Raw genomic sequence first — 18,427 nt, 5'->3', positions numbered from 1 at the left:
CATAACATAAATATTAATGAACTAAAAATTTTATTATGTGAGAAGAGAGCGACATGAAGCCGTCCCATCATGATAAATTATACAGTTTAGTGGTCATTATGTAAAAATATGCAGCAAAATATGAAGATTTATCAATCAGAATTGATTACTAAATAACGGTACAAATAATGCATTGTTACCTTTTTTCTGCTGCTTAATATTTTTGGGTAAAGCTTTTTACAAACCTTGATGTCTGTATATATATATATATATATATATATATATATATATATATATATATATATATATATTTTTTTTTTAATTAATTTTTTTATATAACTTTTGAATGTTAATGTATCACAGCTTCAAATGCACATGAATAAATTGCATTTGAAAACATTGAAATAAAATCTAAAATGTAAAATCTGAAAATATTACTGTTTTACTGCATGTTTGAACAAATATCTTAACTATTTCAATCTTTAAATTGGTATGTATTTTTATTTAGTGATGAATGAAGGAGTGAGAAGAGAGAAAGAGACATACTAAGAATAACATGACAGAGTAAAAGAGCATCAGGCGGAGAGTGCAGCCAGATAAAGAAAAAGCAGCTGTTGAGGTCGTCACATTCATCTCCCCAACCTCCCGCACTCTCATCTTTGACCTCTGACCCCACTTCCACGAATCAGCACAGGGAGCTGCACTCCAGCTTCTCTGAAGAGCCGTACACTATCAGAGAACGTACCGCAGAGCACACACACTCCTCAGGGGCCCCTCACACAGCTCTCATACAGCCAGAAAAACACCATCTAGTTCTGTACTCCTGAGAAACTTACAGCGTTATAGATTGCTTTCAGACTCGTGGGCCGAAGAGCAATAGCTCTGGCAGAGGTCTGATATTCACCAATAACGCACATTCTATAAACAGTGCTAGCTTTCTTTCTTACTTTCTTTAATACTCAAAGGCTAAATACTTGCAGACACTTACTTAAAGGTAAAAATGAAAATTCTATTAATAATTACTCAACCATGTTTTCTTCCAAATCCCTAAGAACACAAATGAGCATATTTTAAATGAAAACCAAGAGCTTTCTGACCCTGCATAGACAGCAACACAATTAACACGTTCAAGACCCAGAAAGATAGGAAGGACATCATTAAAATAGTCTGTGTGACATAAGTGGTTCAACTATAATTTTATAAAGCAAAGAAAAGAAAAATAATGACTTTATTCAAAAATGTAATAACGCCATGTTTTTCAAAGATATATACACAGTCTATTTAGTTTTATTTCAGTTTTATTTGTTTACTTTATCATCAATTTAAACTAAATTGAAATACGTAATATATATATATATATATATATATATATATATATATATATATATATATATATATATATATTTTTTTTTTTTTTTTTTTTTAAGAAATCACTTTTTATTTGTGAAATCTGAATTCACTTTTTTGTGTCATTTTGAAGCTTGAAAACTTGTGGTGTCTATAAACTGTTGTTGCATAAAAGAAACAAAAAACTAACTATAATCATGGAAATAATTAAATAATTTATTATTTTAGGTTAATTGTTATTCCTACAAAATAACATAAAAACAACACATTTTAAAACCCCATTAAATCACTGTGATTGCTGACTGAACATACAACAACACATTTCTGCAAAAAAAACCCCAAAAAACGAACAAACAAATCCCCCAAACTGCACTAAACTAAATGACTAGCACTGGTTGTCAATCAAAAATCACTCCATCATCCTTCCTTTCCTTGGGATAACCTCTCTACACCACGACAGTACAGATGAAATTGAGTCAGCCTGCACGAAGGGCAATACAGAACTCGATTACGCCAAAGTTGCTCTCATCAGCAGCGACCACGGGGACTCAGTAACTGACACACTGCAGGCCTGGTTGATGGGTCTGGAGACTCATGTCTGTAGCGCAGGGGAACGGGGCTTTACATCTTCTTGTCTTGTAGAACGCGCACACAGCTTCCTGTCAGTAGATGCTGGACAGAGTGGAGCCATTGCTTTCTAGGTTTTTTTTTTTTTTTGCAGATTTTCTCTTACGATCAATTCCCATTTGATATTCAATTACAGTATTATCAAGCGCACACACACACACAAACATCATATCGAATGGCAAAACACAGTAAACAAGGAATTCGATTTCATTATTTGTGTGAATGTTAGTTATTTATACTCTAAACACTTTAAGCATTAAAATAATTATTTCTTTTGAACGTTAAAGCCGGTTTCGTATTGTAGCTCAATGCAGGTTTTAAACACCGTCCCGATCCCTCATACAAGCAGACACAAAGAGAGCGGAGAAAAGATAATGATCACATTAGCGTGGATGAATAACTTGACAGTGAAAAATGCAAATATCCATTAAAGGTGTTTTACGCAAAAACTCATTTGCTTGAAAGTCTCAAATCAGATACAGACAAAATACGAATGAAGTATTTGTAATTAGTTTATATTACATTTTCAAATACTTGCAATCAGACCGCAGTTGCTTTTTTAATTCGATTACATATTAGTCACATTATAATAATAACTATAGCAGTGCTGTTAATGTGACTCCATTACATAATATATGTATTACTGTGTAGATTTATCATATATATATATATATATATATATATATATATATATATATATATATATATATATATATATATATATATATATATATATAAACACAGACATGCAGTAATCGATTTAGAAAATATTTGGTGCATGCCCTGGCACACTACGAGTTTAAAGGCAGCTCGTAACATTGCCTGATTCCTTATCAGTAAATTCCTGCTCTCTCTCTCTTTTGCTTGAAATAAAATGTCAAAAAAATTTTAGCTTCAAACTTAACCAATTACCAGCAGGACAACATAATGGCCGGTTGTTAGTAAGGGTGTCATAAACAGACAGTGCACAGGCATTGAATTTCTTTTAATCATAGCTGCAAATGACAACATGACATATTCCTGCTGTGGTCCAGTGTCGGTCACGCAGGAAATAACAACGCGCGTTGACAGTGATGAAACATTTCAGCAGTACTACCGGTTACGTCCTCTTTCACACATACACGCTGCGGTCTGAGCGGCTTCCTGCTCAAACTGTCCTCCTCTAACGCAAGAGAAGTAATGGGAGAGCGCCGTGGTCAATATGATCTAATTATTCCTACAGAAACACCGGATCCTCTACATATTACAGTCGCTCACATTCAGAGCTGAATCGCAGGAATATCTTCAGCGATGAACTGAAATATGGTTATATCTTGAACCAAACGTAGGGAGGAATAAAAGAGAGAGTTCACGTAAATAACGAAAGCTCTATTCTCATTTACTTGCCCTCACATCCTTTTTCCGGACCACAGATGGTATATTTTTAAATAATGTCGTAGTTTAAGTACTGGAGCTTTTAAGCTTCACAAAGGATGTAGAAATGTAAAAGTGGTTCATTTGACTCATGAACTACATTCCAGTTGTTCTGAAAGCCATATGATAGCTTTGATATGGTAACAGATGCAAATCTTTTTCTCTTTTGTTAACTGTAGCAACCAGATGGAATCAGTGAGCGCGTTCGCAAATAATCCCTTTTGAGAAATGGATCAACAAGGTTTTAAAATACATATACATTACAGCTAAAAAAATGTACATTTTTAAAGAATTAATACTTTTATTTATTCAAAAGTGGCAGAAATATTTAGAATGTTACAAAAAAATACAAAACAATTTCTTTGGAACTTTTTATTTATCAAAAAAACCTGAAAAGTACGTATCGTAGTTTCTGTCAAAGTATTATGCAGCGCAACCGTTTTCAACATTGATAATAATAATGCTAATATAATGATTTTTGAACAGTATATCAGTATATTGGAATGATTTCTGAAGAAGCATGTGACACTAAAGACCGGAGAAATGATGCTAAAAATACAGCGCTGCTATAAATAACTTTCTCAAATATACTAAAATAGAAAACAGTAACTTTAAATTTCAAATACTTTACCGCATTTATGAAGAAACTTCTTTCAAACACGGTAGGCCAAGTATATTCTAAACTATCTTGTTAAAAAAAAAGAAAAATGTGAAAAATAATATTACAATAATAACCCTATAGGCGAATTTATTCATGCAACAAAAGCATATTATTGGACCTAACATGGGCTTTATTGTAGCTTCAAGCCATTCACACTTCTTCAGAAGATCATGTGAAGTGGAAAATATGTAGCCGCTTTTCTTCCTTTCTTTTCTTTCAAGTTTTACGGGTTTAGAAGAACATGACGATGAGTAAATAATGACGTTTCTCATTATTTAAGTGAACTATCCTTTTACGCGAGAATGAATGGCCGTAACTGAAAAGAAAATCTAAAAGCCTAGTTTTCAAACCAGCTTGAAGGCCGATCAAATAAAAACCATAAACTATTACAGAAATAAAAAAAAAACACCCCAGGTTTCAATAAATTCATTCAATAAACTTGCAAGGTCGCCGACTGACACAGCTATCGTTCATCACCACGGGCGAGAGATCATAATTATACACTTTAAATGAACATACAGTGCGGCAGACCTAAGTATGTGGTCTTTACTACACATCCATGTTGTGTTCCTCATGTTTGCACAGATGCCTCTTAACTCTGTGGAGTTCAAACCCACTTGTGGAAGAAGACACACACGTCGCACCATCCCGAGGACGTCTTCTCGTTACAGAGAAGACAAGACACATACGCTGTAAAACACCAGACTTTACCCAGGGAAAAACCAATAATGGGACGAGACGGGAAATAGAGGTTTCCTACACTATGGATCGACAGCAAGGAAACACAAACCAGCACAGACGGTCACAGACAGCTTTTATTTCCTCTGTAGATCAATTTCAATCTCTCGTCTCCGTCTTTTACCCTGCCATTCCTGACATCTCCACTAAAATGGATATTTTTTACCAACACCCCTGAGGCGACTGGATTGAGAAGGCATTAGCAACATCTGGTCCAGAAAAAGGCAAAGCGCAGGTCGTCTGGTTCAGGCTGCCTCCGGGCGTCAATACACACAAGGCATAAATAAAGGGGCATTTTCATACGAGCTCTCGAAGGATTGAATAAGGCTCAGTCGGGCTGTCTGAATTAGCCCTTTCCATCTGGAGAAATATCCTAATTGGCCTTCCCGGTTAGAATTGACATCAATGCAAGGGTTGCCTAAGTGATGGGAATTGTACATTCATGAGCTGTGACACCCAGACAGGTGACTTGACGAGTTATTCTCGGTGGGTGATTGTGAACGTGTCCGCTCACGTGGCCAGACTTTTTGGTTTTTAGCACATTCCAGCTTATTCCAGCCAGAAACTGCATATTTATAGAGTTACTTGAACAACATTCCCCCATCATTTTAATGCACTGTATGTGTGCAGCAAAAGGGAACGCTTAAATATACTACTGTTATCCTGCTTATCAGCTACTAAGAGCCTTATTTTTAATATGTTTAGAAAATTCTGAGACCCTCGGACCCATTCAAACCCTATCTGGAGAGGACGCGTCATGAATTGATTACCTTACTTTCAGAAAGACATCAATAATTACTTACCCCCGGTTTCACAGACGAGACTTAACCCTAAAATATAAGTCTGAGCTGCTTCCACTGAAAGAAACATGCTCTGATTGATCTTAAAATATATCAATGCCTCTGTTTTGTCTCAAGATGGAGACCAGTAATGTTTTTTTTTAAGGCATGGTAATAAAAATTACTTTAAATGTCCTAATTGAAGTACGGCCATGTCTCGGTTTAGTCTAAGCTCTGTCTATGAAACCAGGCCTAAATCAGATAGTAAATGAGAGAAAATATATTTGTCAGACTGACAAATTAATATGACCAATTTGTATGTATTTTATGAGGTGGCTAATTTGTAAGAATTTGTAAAATCATTAGGAGATTAAACTGTGGATTTCATGAAAAAAAAATGTATATTATTTGTTTCAGAAATTTGAACTTGTCAAGGATTGAGGTAATACATGAAACTAAGATAATAAGATGCAAATTAATAAGAAAAGGTATAAATGAAAAAAAGAAAATAGGATATGAAGACGTCAAATTAAAGTGATTTTGGGTTAAAATTACGTAAACAAATGCCTGTGAAAATTTATTTATTTATATTTCTGAAAAATGACACAAAGGTTGTATTAAAGAACAATTAATAATTGTATTAATTATACAATGCAGGGAATCTGTCAGACTTTATGTACATGTAAAAAGGTTTTTCGTCTCGTTACATTTTGATGCAGTTGTATCCACATTCAGTTCGATCCAAAAAAAGATACACATATTTTAGGTCATTGCAACAACTTATAAAAATACAAATAATGGCTTTGCTGCACAGCAAGCCATTTTGTTATTATAAAAATACTAAACAAACACCCAGCCAAAATCTTGTTCGATTTTCTCCTATAATCTGTAAGTGACAAAAAGGAAATCAGAGGCAAACCTGAACATTAAAAACACACACACACACACACACACACACACACACACACACACATTCAAAGTGATAGCTGGTTGAGCAAATATCCATCACAGCAGTTTCCCAGGTGCAACGTGTGCATGTCAGTCGGTAAACATTTACTGCTTTTCAATGCGAGAATGGAATTTTCCGCTAGCAACCTCTTTATCCTCTACTGATATTTTTCTCAGCCAGACAGAACCATTTCCATCTCAAATCTCATACTGCTTTTGGGTCCAGTGAGCTCTCATTCTGTTAAACCAACAGCGTTTTAACAGATTGCACATCTGAGCACACAACATCTGTCAAGTATCGGACAACAGCTAACCGCTTATCTTAAAATCTTAAGCCCTGATCTGTTTAAGTCCATTTTATGCAAAAAAAGAAGAAAAAGATGAAAATATGTAACACACATAGAAGAAAACCTCTCCTTTCTCCCACATGTTGACAGCCAACAACTGGGCGAAATTGATGAAGGGCTTGGCTGGAACTGGATTCGACTTGTTGGGGGTAGGCAGCCGCAATTGCAGGCTAGTTACGAAAACAATACTACTTAAAGACTGACATATTGAGGGTTATGTTCGGTGCAATAGCTTTGGAGCTGTTAAAGAGTAGTTTTGGGCTGGCTGGCCACATACAAAGTCAGATTTAAATCTGGGACAGCATACCCAGCAATTTCAGCCCGTCACACCCTGACTCTCCCAAGGTATCCAGCCTTTATTTTTAACTGTCTGTTTCTCTACAAGGCCTCTGATGGAGCTGCTGCTGACTATCCTTGGATGTATAACAGACAAAGCTTTTTTGACGCTGAATGCAAGCCGTAGCTCTGTAGTTATGTGGCTCTCTTCAAGAGTAACGGCCCCTGAGCCAGCCCGTAATCACAAGGTCACTGCAACAATCACGCGTGAAACATTTTCAAAGGCACGAAGAAGAGCCTGAGGCTCAAACATTGAAAACAAAAAGTATTTGTTAAGGTGCATTTAACCTGCGCCTTAAAACAACTATTCTAGGTCAAGGTTGACTTTTTGCCAGGTCACTCGTGTAGAACTACAGGAATATTGATTTTGGAGTCATTTTAAAGGTATAGTTCTCTTAAAAAAGAAACGTTTGCAGAAAACGTACTCACCCTCAGGCCATACAAGATGAGTTTGATACTACATATGAACAGATTTTGAGAAATGTAGCATTGCATCACTCGCTCACCAATTGATCCTTTCCAGTGAATGGGTGCCGACAGAAAGAGAGCCCAAAGAGCTGATAAAAACATCGCAGTAATCCACATGACTCCAGTCCATCACTTAATGTCTTGTGAAATAAAGAGTCCATAATCCTTAATCATTTGTTTCAATGTCCATCCCATGTTGTGCATCGAAACCCATCAACATATTTGTTTAGAATTGTTTTGTAAAGTTCTGACTCATTAAAAGGTGCTTGATCTGTGCATATTTATCTCCTTATTTAGATGATAGGACTTTTTGCTGAACAAAGCAATCAGGGAGAGAAGTCATATTTTAACAGGAAGATCTTACAAAAACAACACTTTTATAAGACAGTTGGTGGACTGGAGTCATGTGGATTACTTGTGCATTATTGTGATGTTTTTGGGATCAGCTGTTTGGACTCTCATTTTGACGGCACCCATTCACTACAGAGGATCCATCGGTGAACAAGAGATGTAATGCTGAATCTAAACGTGTTAAGAGGAAGAAACGAACTTTACAAAATCTACATTTTGGTGAAAAGATATCAGCAGATGTTAATTTTTGGGTGAACTATTCCTTTAACAGACAACACACTTTACTATTTTATTTTTTATTTATTTTAAAAATCAGATGTCTGTATTCCACATGATTAAAAAGATAAATCATCGGTACACATGACATACAAAGCTTTCAAGCACGCTAGCCAAGATCAATGTTACCCGGGTGCACTACTATCTCCTCTCACAATACGTTTATCTCCTCGTGAAACTATCACTGTCGGATAAAGTCATCATCCTGTGCTTCGGACTCCCCCCAGAAGAGAACATGAGCGTTGCTGCCAAACAGAAGAAGCTTTCACTGTGGGGGTCTGTGAGCTGACAAAAACACTTTGCTGAAAAAAGCCCAGTATCATAAAAAAGCAAAAATTCCCCTCCCAAAAAAGCATTTTTTTTAATTATTATGAGTACAATATTAATATTAAGTGTCATGTGATCTTTCAGAAATCATCTTATATACTGATTCGGTGCTTAAGAAACATTTCTTGTTATTATCATTATTATAATGTTGAAAACAGTTCAGATGATTAATATTTCTGGAGAAACCCTAATAGGTCTTTTCCCAGAATTCCTTTTAAATAAACAAAATAAACATTATCAAATGTCTTTACTCGACTTTTGTTCCCACAAAATTCATCCATGCACATATATATTAGAGCTGCACAATTAATAGTTCATAATCCACTTGTTATTCTGTGTGCTTAAGATGTGTTCTTTCCTTTCTATATGTCATCTTAAGGGTTTTTGCATTGTTTTCATTTTAGTTTTACTATAGTAGTTAATATTATTATTTAACAGTGACAGACCTAAAACATTTCAACTTAAAATATTTATTTACTCTCTACATTTTTTCCCCTTGACCACAGTATGGAATCCCTTACGTCTCAATTACAAACGGAGTCAACTGCTTGAGTCTCCTTTTAATATGGACACATCAATAATTAACACAACATATTAATAACCAGATACCTTAGTTGTTTCATTTATCCAAATTTAACATCTAAAACCAAGGTGATACTTAAACGACACACTGCAAATGTAATTAAGGTCTCCTTTGCCGGCAACCTCTTGAGATGCAGCTAGGCTGTTTTGTCACAAGCTTTATTGATTCTAACTCATAACACGAACCATTTTTAGTTGACAGTATTGAGATATTTTGCACATGCATGCTCTACCAGGCTTTGGTTTTGGAGACATTTAAATGCCAGAGCGTGACACAGGCAACGAGCCTCCCCCACATCACAGGAGCCTTTTTAAGACGTAAACCTTCACAGGCTCTCAAAAGAGATGACAAGAGAAATCAAATGTTCTCCTAAGTTGTACAAATCTGTTTAAAGCAGGCATTGAAAGAAGTCACCGACTGACATTTCAGGTGCCCGGTTGTTGATGCCAATTGCTACGTATATGCTTACCGTGACACAAAACTCCACTGAAAGGCATGCGGTTCACATTAACCCGTCGTATACCAACCAACACCCAAGCATACACAAATACCCACACCCCTGGAGGTGCAGCGATAAGACCCATAATGCATGTCGCTCTGAACATTTGACATTTTTAGAGGTTTAATTACACGCTTGGCCTCCAAGAGTTGGGCAAAACCTGCAGCAAATTACACTATCACTATCCCCAGCTGCATGTCAGCATTGTAGTATTGAAGCCCTTCAGCAGTTGAACGCGCTCACCTTTATGAATAAATAGGGTTCACACTCATGAGTGAACTGTAAAGGCGCGTATCTATTCTGACTTCACTTACGGGCAAGGTTTGCCATTTAGGTGGGCCTCAAAATGGATGGGGCTATTATCTAATATTAAATTATAATTGATAACTGCAAAGAAAAGCTTTTTTGTTCGTTTTTACTCACTCACTGGCATGGAAATAGTTGTTTAATAGTTGGTTGGCTATAAACTATAATAAATAAACTCAGTAGTTAATGCACAAGCATATATTATGCAAAGCTTATTTTGGATGTAATTAATCGTGCTTAATTATTTGACAGCACTAGCATTTTCATGTTTGTATTTGTATATAGATAATAAATATACACAGCACCCACACATATTAATTTTATTTTGAAGATATATTGTTTAACAGCACTATGAATGAATGATATCATCTAAAATAAAGTGTTAATATTTTTGTAGAAATCACAAAACATTTATTTTTTAAAAAGAACAGCATTTAAGTATAAATGTTTAATGCTTTCATTTCTGATTAATTTAATACATCATTGCTTTCTAAAAATATTTATTTATTTTTGATTAGATTTTATTTATTTATTTTTTTTAGAAAACTTTAAACCATAGTGTATGAGAAATAGTACGCTTTCATAAAGAGGTAAGTTACATCTTTATCCAACTACAACAACTAATCAATACATTCGCACACATGTCCAGACTGAGAAAGCCGAGTGTAAATCAGGTTCGAAGTGCATGCTGTCACAGCACAAAGATAATAACAAGAGCACCACTTCAACTGCTTTATAATTAAACACCAACATACTGCCACAATACGGAAAAGACCCAACTCTTGATCGGCAAGCCGTTTTTTTTGTTTTGTTTTATGAACTCCTCAGATATGCAGAGGGTGGGAATGTAAATAATTACTTGGCTCCAGTGGAACCAATTAATCACACGTGTGGGGTGTAATTTGTCCCATAAAAAGAAGACGAAGGAAATGCAAGCAGACACAATGTCGCGCGAGTCCGCTGTAAGCCGGCGCTAATGAGAGAATAAGTGAGAGAGAAAAAGAGAAAGACAAAGACAAAGTGATGCAGCCCAGCTATGAATGACGTGACGTCTTGACAGGACAGAGCATGTCGCACAGCTGCAGGCGTAGCTGAGGCAGCGTCGAGCTGTAGATTATAGACAGTTCCTCAGTGAATCCACGTCCCGTCTAGAACAGCCAGGCACTCACAGTGCTGTCAGCGCAAAAATACACGCTTTCCTCGTCCTCCGAGCAATTTGCTGATCATATTTTAACACCAATATGAAGACAGACATCAACACATCAACAGCTGGAAACTGGAGGAGGATGAAGAGAAACAACGACAGCTTCAAAGGATAGCTCACCCAAATATTAAGTTTCCGTCAGCATTTACTCACTTTCTTATGTGGAACACAAAACAAGAACCTTTCGCTGTATACAGGTCTGGACAAATGCTGTTTTGAACCCGACAGACTTTCACTGTAACGTTTGCAACATTCTTTTAACAGAAGGTCTGTTTTAGTATGGGGCGAGTAAACTCATCAAAACCCGTGTTTACGAACATATGGAGACTCGTGTGATGAACTAATGTTTACTATAAGCCCAATACCTGATGACCTGCATTCTGTTGTCTCTGGAGACACAAAATGTAGGGCAAAGTAAAGAAAAATGCACGTTCGAGAGAGATATCTCTCCTCTGATGAGTAGCTTTCGCCTTTAAAAACACTGGCTAATAAGCTTATTAACATCTTAGATAGAAGGAAAATAAAATCTGATGGTGTAGCCCACATTGAAATGCAGCACATTATTAAAACGACATGAATTTTAATGTAGATCTAAACCAATTAAGGTATTAAGGAGACTGAATAATTGCATTTTGAGATGCTCAATCCCCATGGATTCACTTTCAAACTCCAAAACACGAGTTAGATTCTCCAAGGACTCCATTAGGAATGTAGTAAAAATTAAATGTATATACACGTTAATTCAAAAGTTTGGAGTCCATAAGATTAACATGCCTTAAAATGATTAAATAATATTGCTTTTAATATTGACGATAATGATAATTATTTATTGGACACTGAATCAGCATATTAGAATGATTTCTGAAGGATCATGAAGACTGGAGTAATTATATTAATAAATCAGCTTTGCCATAGGACTGAACGACATTTTATTAAACATTAAATTAGAAAAACGTTATTTTAAATCATAATATATTTCACATTATTAATTATTGTGAGCATATATATTGTGACTATATATAAAATATGTAATTTATTTTAAATATGAAAAATGTATTTCTCTGAGAAAAAAGCTGCAATGTTTCACTTGAAAATGCAGTATAAGCTTATTTTATGACTAGTGCCATGTTTTTATGCCCACATTTAGGAGTCGTCCAAAAATCACCAGTGAAGAAATGATTAGAGATGCTATTTAAATTTTCCAATTAGCTTGAGCTTGTGGCATCACTTCTTGTTTGACTGATTAATTTCAAGTTCTCAAAGCTGAACATGCGAACTGGCTGCAAAGGCAACATCTGCAAGCAATCATAAGGAATAAAGACAAAATGAAAAATAATACAACCAACAAAAATAATATAATATAAAACATGAGCAGAGTAGGAGAATATTCATGCAAAATAAATAATGCATTGCCTGCAGCATAACTGACAGCTTTTTAGGTTCTAATAATTTGTTACAGAGAAGGTTATGAGAATCAAGTATGTATTGTTAAAAGATTTGCTGATGTTGTGCTGGCTATACTCGCATAGGAATGCAACCAGAAAACAAACCTCTCTTTTTCTTCCTCTCTCTCACTGGTCTGACAAATCTGTGAGGCAATATTCTAAATACTACCGTCTGGACATTAGACAATGAAGTTTAAACAATAAAGTTTAACTGGGGACGTATGCTTTATCCTTAAGGCCTCGTTAGACTAATTGAAATATGCTGGCCCGGCAGGCTAATTAGATAGTATATGAGCAGTCAAATCCAGGGAGGAGATGAAACGATCCACAAGAGGTTCTGAGACATAATGTAAGTAGAGATTGGCATTTTATTACTATTCTGAGCACAGTTTTCGCTACGGCTGCATCCTAATTCATATAGTACGCCATGTAGGATGTGAGCGGAATTAGAGCGTCCAAAATCATCATTTTGAAAGTATGTCAGTGAAAGCTATTTGTGAGCTATTATTACACATCATTTCTGCATGAGGAAGAAGGAGGAGTTTTAGAAAGTTTACTTTTGACTTCAGGCAAATAAAAGTGAAAATGGTTTTAAAAGCAAGAACCTTAAATGATGATGCGCCTTAAAGGTCATTATTAGCATCACCAAAAGAAACGGGCAAAAAAAAATCTGCTTTCAAACTGACTTTCTAAACACTCTGCTGCCATTGGATGGATAGACAGAAAGCTTTGCCCCAAACTCACACTATTGGTTGAGCCAGTGTTGCTATGTGGTTGGTATGCTAAACAAGACTAATGCTAAATATGCTAAAACTATTTTGCAGAAAAATCAGCCTATGAATTGCTTATAGCATATTAATCTGGAATAAGCTAACATATATAAAAAAAATTAACACAAGAATGAATTTAGTTGCTATGAAAAATCAAAGATGACAAAGATGTTTGTGGTATCCTGTCATACTGGCTTAAAACTATTTACTTCCCCATCTCCAAAAAAGTACATACTATAGAGGATTGAAGTAGTGTGCGAATTAGGATACAGCCAATGACTTCCATCTGACTTGGGTTGACAGCCATAGAACTAATTTCAGACAGTGTCAGGTGAATTACACAAATCCACATAATCTGTGTAAAACCTTCAGAATTGGTTCTTTCTGTCTGATTCATAGTCAGGGTAGCAGCATATCATTTTCGACAGGACTGAGAACAAGGCTGTGAGAGATAGGAGTACAGTGTGTTCGTTCCTATTTAGCACCCAAATTCTGGTGCAATCTACCTAACATTGTTCAGGAGGCAGACACACTCTTTTAGTTTAAATCTAGATTAAGAACTCCTCTTTTAAACCTGTCTTATACATAACACACTAATACGCTTCTATTATTTAAATCCGTTAAAGGATTGTTAGGTTGCATTAATTAGATCAGCTTGAACTGGGAATACTCCCCATAACAATGTACTCATATTATCGTAAATACAATGGCATCTACGCCAATAACAATCTGCCTCTTTCTTATTGTTTCTCAGTTCATACTTAGATCAGATGGTGGATCAGTACCAAGGGATGACCTTCATCAGAGACTACCTAGATGAGCCTGTGGACATTTCAACCAGAGACACACACAAACAAGTCCTTTACACATCTGACATGGCTGCATCTAAAATTGAACTGGAAATGAAATGCTGGTGCATCTGGTCAGAGGAGAACTGTCCCCCAACTGAGCCTGGTTTTTCCCCAAGGTTTTTTTTTTTTCTTCATTTTGTGACAGATGGGGTTTAGGTTCACCTCTGGCTTACTTAGATGGGGACACTTTACACAGACTGTCTCTGCATTTAATAAAAATTAAGTGTTTAATCTTGCCATTATACATTACTATCACTCATATTTGATACTGTTCAGTACTTTTATCTATATAGCCGATTGATTGGACAACAACAAAAATCCTGCCTAAACCTAAGATTCCACTGCCATAGGTTGGATAAACTGAAAGCTGGTTGAGCATTGGTTGAGCCAGTGTTGCTATGTGGTTGGGATGCAAAACAAACAACACCAAACTAAACCTAAACCTAAACAGACCACCTTTCAGGACAATTTATGTATGCATAGCTTATAGGTAAACCTGGAATCAGAAAATGCATTTTAACATAAAGTAAACACGTGAATGTGTACAATATGCAACGCCAACAGAATGTGACAGAATGTGTGTCTTACCACACATTCAGTAAGATCTATATTCCCCATTTCCAGAAAAAAGGGGAAAAACTACAAAAGTACACACTGTACTTTTTGTTAGGCTGGTAAAGTTGGAAAACTATGTAACGCGCTATGAAGTCCATTTGACTTGGGCTGTCAGTCTTAGAGCTAATTTCAGACGGTGTCAGTGTCAGACAGTGAATTACACAAATCCACATAATCTGTGTGAAGCCCCAGAATCGGTTCTTCCTGTCTGGTTCATTAAGAATCTACAGGGTATTTTGCTTGTTAAAAGGTCTGAGCAGAAATTCAGCTAATTATGCAGCTAGCAGTAGTTGCTTATTGTTTTAACACCTTTAGTATGTGCATTCAGTAATTATATTCAGACACCTTTTAGACCAGGCGTTAACGGTGAGCATTCAAAACAAGTAGTTTCATTAAAACAAAACACAGGTCCTTATTTCTACAAAAAAATATTGTCTTGCATCAAACTGTAAATATGGGAACTTAAAGGGTTAGTTCATCTCAAAATAAAAATGATGTCATTAATTACTCACCCTCATGTTGTTCCAAACCCATAGGACCTTCATTCATCTTTGGAACACAAATTAAGATATTTTTTATAGAATCTGAGAGATGTCTGACTCTCCATTGACAGCAACACAACTGACATGATCCAGGTCCAGAAACATTAGTAAAAACATTGGTAAAACAGTCCATGTGACATCAGTGGCTCAACTTTGTTTTGCAACACCAGAAGAATACTTTTTTTTTGCGCAAAGAAAGCAAAAATAACAATTTACACCATTCTTGTCCCTGGAGTTATGTCTCACAACACATGCATTACATTCCCTTGGATGTAAACAAGGCTAATTACACCAAATATGCATATGGATCGCACAGCGATACTCTCCAAAATGGCAAAAGATGTAACTCGGGGGAAAAGAATGGCTGAGTAAAGTTATTATATAGTTATATTTGTTATATATGTTTATATTTGTGAGCCACTGATGTCACATGGACTGTTTTATCGATGTACGTTTCGAGATCTGGTTGATCATTTTAGTCGTATTGCTGTCTACTTAGGGACAGACGGCCCTCTGATTTCATCAAGAATATCTTAATTTGTGTTCCGAAGCTGATTGAAGGTCTTACCAGTTTGAAACGACATGAGGATGAGTAATTAATAATAAGAATTTTCATTATGGGGTGAACTAACCCTTTAATTATCTATTTAAATATCGAACTAACATTAAGATTCACAACAACATCATTACAAGGCCCTGATCTCACACTCTAAACCTGGCCTTAAACCTGTGCTCTGCGCTCCTAGTATTAGTTTGATGTCAACCCTACTACCTAGACAACAGGGCGGTCCATCTGTGAGCAGTTTCCTACTCGTAGCAGATGTCTAGTGTTCCGCTGAGAGCATCACTCTTCATGTGTGTTTGTAAGCAGCAAGGGCCATGCGCTGGGCCAGCAGCAGTCACTTAAGTACCAGACAAGAGCTTGTTTTGGTTTGAGCAGCTGTGTTATTGCACTCAAGTTAGGTTACATTGGGTCACCTTCTGAACTGTAGAGACCTAACCGAGCTGTGCTAAGTGCACTTTTGGGTAGAATAACAGCGTTTAAACAAAGCACTCACTGGCGTATCAATAGTACATGTAGCGGTGGACAACAGATCACAAGGACCCCCGTGAACCATTGAGTGTACACTATAAGTTGGGTGCGAAATTGTATTAGAGTGTAATTTAGCCCTTTCTTGAAAAATGTAGCAGTCAGGTTAGTTCACTCAAAAATGAAGATTATGTCATTATTTATTTATTTGGTAACAATTAAGTATTTGGACCAGTGTTAACTAGTTGAGTGTTAACTAGTTTGCTAATGTATGCTTATTAGCATGCATATTATGAACATACAGGCTGCTTATTAGCACTTATTCGGCATTACCGTATTCTACATCCCTAACCCAATACCTCAATTTAACAACTACCTTACTAACTATTGATAAGCAGCAAATTGGAAGTTATTATGGCAAGAGTAATAGTTAGTGGTTTGTTAACAGTGAGAACTGGACATTAAATTAAGCTTTATTCTTCAAAATAAAGACAGTTTAAGAATGAGTCCACACTTTTTACCTGTACTCTAAAAGTAAATTTCACACCAAGACCTATATATATATATATATATATATATATATATATATATATATATTAGTTACAAAAAATGGAAATTAATCAAAGAATCCTAAACAACAATTAATCAAGATTTCCACAAAATATTAAAACTCTTTTTGATATTAAAACTCATTAATTTAATTTGACATTAATAATAATAAAAAAATATTTCTTGAGCAGTAAATCAGCATATTAGAACGATTTCTGAAGGATAATGTGATGAATCCCTAGTGTAATGGTTGCTTGAAATGTCAGCTTTGACATCACAGGAAAGAAAAAGACATTCTAAAACATATTAAAATTGAAAAAGGTAACTTTAAATGCTAATAATATGCCACAATATTGCTGTTTTTACCATACTTTATCAAATAGATACAGTCTTAGTGAGTATAAGAGGTTTCTTTCAAAACAATTAAAAAATCTTATTACTCAAGTAACGATACAGTTTCCTAACTAATAAAATATTCTTGCAGGTGACATAAAAGTCTCTTCATAAAGGCACTGTATTATTGGATGTTATCACAGGGTCATGCTAAAACTGCCAGGAGAGAGATGTAGGTATATCTAGGAAATCTAAATGAGTGCGATCATTCGTCAGGCTGCCTCACAACAGTTTTATTTAGCGGATAATATATAGAGAGAGAGAGAGAGAGAGAGAGAGAGAGAGAGAGAGAGAGAGAAAAGTCCGACTGATTTTTTTCCTAAAATATCCAGAAATAATGCCAGCAACTACTCAGCCCCAATCCTAACCCCCAACATCTGCTAAACTGCGAGATTTCACCACAAACTTGTGCATGAATTCACCTTCTATAGAGTCACCACACCTTTCTGTCCCCTCTCACCCAAACAGATGGGGGCAGGCAGCACCTGGACACACCACAAATAGCCCACCACACAATCGCACCAGTGTGGACCCTTGTTTTCCCTGAAGTATCTGAATCAAGAAAGAAAAACAGGCGTTTGGGAAGTGAAGGACAGCGGGTGGCTGCAGCTGGATAAGCAAGAGCTACATGAACTGTGGTGGAAGTGTCAGACTTTCTGAATGTGGTACAAATTAGGTATACATGTGAATTCCTCAAAAACTTTTTTTTTTTTCCCATTACTGATATTAATGTATTAAACTATTCAGCTTGTTATTATTAATAGTAGTATTACAGTATTTGAATTTTAATTAATTTGTTATAATAATTATGTTTATTTTGGATTACATATTAATTTACTAAGTTATAGAATTATTATCATGATTACTATTAATAATAAGAATAAGAATGATTTAATGTTAATATATATATTTTTACACCCATTTAATAATTATTAATAGAAAAACCTTCAGTATAATTAAAAATGTATTTTACTTTTTAAAAGGTTGTAGCCAAGAATACTTTTTGTTTACTTTTTTGTCAACAAATTATTGTTTTATAAAAA

At 35.6% G+C, this 18,427-nt stretch overlaps 1 protein-coding gene across 1 annotated transcript in view; it reads right to left on the bottom strand.

Annotated features, from left to right (window-relative positions):
* The window catches only part of sema5a (sema domain, seven thrombospondin repeats (type 1 and type 1-like), transmembrane domain (TM) and short cytoplasmic domain, (semaphorin) 5A), a 117,416-nt gene that overhangs the window by 84,001 nt on the left and 14,988 nt on the right, over positions 1–18,427 (bottom strand).

This window comes from Puntigrus tetrazona, chromosome 24, assembly GCF_018831695.1.
Source record: "Puntigrus tetrazona isolate hp1 chromosome 24, ASM1883169v1, whole genome shotgun sequence".
Taxonomy (NCBI): Eukaryota; Metazoa; Chordata; class Actinopteri; order Cypriniformes; family Cyprinidae; genus Puntigrus; species Puntigrus tetrazona.
Note: the sequence above shows the minus strand (reverse complement) of the source record. Positions and strands in the feature narration are given on the sequence as shown.